Consider the following 3,654-nt stretch of genomic DNA (forward strand, 5'->3'; position numbering starts at 1 on the left):
AAAATATGGCAGAACAGAACGATCAACAGCGGACATTATCTGATTATGCCAGACCGTCAGTGTTGGGGACACAATCGAGCATCATGTGTCCTCCGATCATAGCTCAGAACTTTGAGCTGAAGCTGGCATTCATCCATATGTTGCAGCAATCTGCACAGTTCAACGGTTTGGCCGATGAGGATCCAAACAATCATATAGAGAGTTTTCTCGAGGTGTGTGATATGCTGAAGATAAACAGAGTGACAGATGATGTCATCAAGTTGAGAGCCTTCCCATTTTCCCTAAAGGGGAAAGCGAAGCAGTGGCTACACTCATTACCTAGAGCATCAATTACCACATGGGAGGAGATGGTAGAAGCTTTTCTTGCCCGTTATTTCCCTCCCGGAAAATCAACAAAGCTTAAGAATGAGATCTCATCCTTTGTTCAGTTGGAATTGGAGTCTTTATTCGAGACATGGGAAAGGTTCAAGGAACTCCTAAGAAAGTGCCCGCAACACGGATTTCCAGAGTGGATAATTGTTCAGACCTTTTATAACGGTTTGAATCCGAGTACAAGGCAACTCTTGGATGCGATAGCAGGAGGTACTTTAGGTAGCAAGGACCCCGATGAGGCCCGTCAATTAATTCAGGAAATGAGGCTAAACAGCTACCAATGGAATGCTAGGAAGAAGAAAAAGGTGGCCGGTCTCCATGAAATAGATGCGGTAACTTCACTGGTTGCTCAAGTGGAAAATTTGATTAAGAAGTTAGATCTTCTAACTTCAAATAGAGTGGCGGCCGTGACTAATTGCACCGGGTGTGGTGGAGGACATGCTCCCTCCGATTGCCCGATCTCTATCGGTGATGTTTCTTCAGTGGAGAACATTGATTTTGTCGGTAATGGCATGAGACCTCAAGGAAACCCATATAGCAATACCTACAATTCTGGTTGGAAGAATCATCCCAATTTTTCATGGAGTAATCAGGGTCCACAAATGGCCATGGGGCCACCAGGTTTCCAACAACAACAACAAGCCCCACAGGTTTGAATCAGTCGAGGCTACACTTCGGAACCACACCGCCTCTTTGCATAACCTTGAAAATCAAGTGGGGCAAATTGCGAAGTCTCTCTCTGAAAGGCCACATGGAAGCTTGTTGAGCAATACAGAAACCAACCCTAGAGAGCACGTGAAGACGATCACTTTGAGAAGTGGTTGTGAGGTTGAAGGTAGGCTTCCGAGTGAGAAGCCAAAAGAACACGCACCTGAGGTTATAGAGGTGGAAGAGGGAACAAGCAAAGAGAAAGAGGTGGTACCCCCACCTTTCCCGCTAGATTGAAAAATGACCAAGGGGATGAACAGTACAAGAAGTTCATGAGTTTGTTCAAGCAACTCCACATCAATATTCCATTTGTTGAGGCATTGGCCCAAATGCCTAAGTATGCGAAGTTCTTGAAAGACTTGTTGACTAACAAGAGGAAATTGAAGGAAAGTGCTTCAGTGATTTTAGATGCTTCATGCTCGGCGGTATTGCAAAAGAACATGCCGAACAAGATGAAAGACCCGGGAAGCTTCATCATTCCGTGTAATATTGGCAATCTAGGTGAGGAAATGGCATTGGCGGACTTAGGGGCTAGTATCAACATTATGCCATATACCTTCTTTCAAAAGCTAGGCTTGGGTGAGCCTAGGCCTACTCGGATGACTTTGCAACTAGTTGACCGAACAGTACGACATCCGAGAGGCATCATTAAAGACGTGCTTGTCAAGGTGGACAAGTACTTTTTTCCAGTTGACTTTGTAGTGCTAGACATCGATGAGGATGTGGATGTACCTTTGATACTTGGGAGACCGTTCTTGCGGACTTCTAAGGCATTGATTGAAATGGACTGCGGAGAGCTAACTTTGAGGGTTGGAGATGACAAGCTTACATACCGCCTTGCTGAAGCTATGCGGCATTCTCTTGATTTCGATGATACTTTATACTTTCTAGACACTACTGATGAGATTGTTGATGAATACATGCAGGAAATGTTCAATCTGGACCCATACGAGGGTTTCTTCGACCAAGAGGAGGATTATCAATAAGTAATGATGCTTGGTTCGATGGAAGAAGTACCATCTAACCCGGGGAACTTGAAGAAGGTGCTCCAGAAAATGAAGAGGGCTAGGAGACGCCACCGGAAACACTCCAAGTCTGTTGGAGACGTACGTGAACCAAAGAAGTTGGATGAATCATTGTTAGGTGGTCCGAAGCCTGATAATTCACCTTCTACCCTCAAGAGACTTTGCACATCATGCTTTCAAGCCATGGGTAAAAGGGCAACTTTCATTCATGAACCCCAGTGAGGTAAGACAAGGTACGTCAAGCTTAGTGACGTTAAACAAGCGCTTCTTGGGAGGCAACCCATGTGTTTACGATTTTCTTATCTTCTAGTTTAGTTTGTTTGCATGAATAAATTGTTAAGTGTTGGTGTCTTGATTTTTAGATGCTTGTGCTGAGATTTTCTTGTGAACTTTGAATACTCATCGTGTATTTTCATGTGGAATTGGTGAAGTTATGTCATTTAAGTTTATTCCATGTTTTTCGCTAGTAAAACTCGCATACTAGGGCAGGCTCTGAGTGTGTAAACATGTTCAGAAACTTTCTGTAGAGCCTGCAGGTTTTTCTAAGGCATCCAGTGAAGACGCACGAGCGTGTGGAATTTCCACACGCCCGTGGATTTGCATTGCGCGCTCATCCAGAGAAGGCACAGAGGTGTGCGGCTACCCCTATGAACGACCATGCGAATATCGCACGCCCGTGGGGAATTTCCGCACGGGCGTGTGAATTCCTGCAGAGTTGGGCGAATTATCCCGAGAGCACACAGGGGCGTGGACTCGCCCCTGTGGCCGACCTTGTTAACCACACACGGGCGTGGGTAATTTCCACACGCCCGTGCGAAATTCTGCAGAGGAGTTCTCTCCATCCCGAGAAGACACAGGGGCGTGTGGGCGCCCCTGTAAGTTGGGCATGTGAATGTCCACGCCCGTGTAGAATTTCCGCACCGGCGTGTGGAACACTTAGCGATTTTTCTCGGATGTCCAGAGAAACCACAGGGGCGTGCGGCTGCCCCTATGGGAAGGGCGCACAGGCGTGGGTATTTTCCGCACGCCCGTGGGAGAGTGTTCAGAGACAATGAGGTGTTTTCCTGAGAGCGCACAAGGGCGTGTGTATGCCCCTGTGGCTCTCTCGTAATGAAGAACACGGGCATGGGTAATTTCCGCACGCCCGTATGGATGCACAGAATTCCAAGAGGCGCGAGTCTTCCTATAAAAATCCTTGCATGCTCTCTTCTTTTTCATCTTCAACCGCCTGAAAACTGTTAGTGATCATATTGCCGAACTCTCATCATTGTTTTGGAGGATTTTTCTTCGCATATCGTGCCGATTTTCAGAGTTTCCGCATTTATTTCATCGGTAACCTTTATGTCCTCTTTTCTTCGCCAACTCTTGTTTTTCACAGATTAAATATCTATAATTGCAGATTTTCATTTTTATAATGCATAGTACATGTTTATAGAGTGTATAGACGCGGTTTTAAGTTAAATTCTTAAGAATTGTTGTGCACCCGTGCGGGTTTTTCACGCTCTGCAGACCCACACGGCGTGGGTAATTTCCACAAACCTGTGTGGAA

General features: G+C 45.9%; 1 non-coding gene across 1 annotated transcript; it reads right to left on the reverse strand.

Annotated features, from left to right (window-relative positions):
* Window positions 1–395: 395 nt before the first annotated feature.
* LOC120262735 lies at window positions 396–502 on the reverse strand. The gene has a single exon (XR_005536988.1). It is a non-coding gene; the product is annotated as a small nucleolar RNA R71 (small nucleolar RNA).
* Window positions 503–3,654: the final 3,152 nt, after the last annotated feature.

Source organism: Dioscorea cayenensis, chromosome 5 (assembly GCF_009730915.1).
Source record: "Dioscorea cayenensis subsp. rotundata cultivar TDr96_F1 chromosome 5, TDr96_F1_v2_PseudoChromosome.rev07_lg8_w22 25.fasta, whole genome shotgun sequence".
In the NCBI taxonomy this organism is placed as follows: domain Eukaryota; kingdom Viridiplantae; phylum Streptophyta; class Magnoliopsida; order Dioscoreales; family Dioscoreaceae; genus Dioscorea; species Dioscorea cayenensis.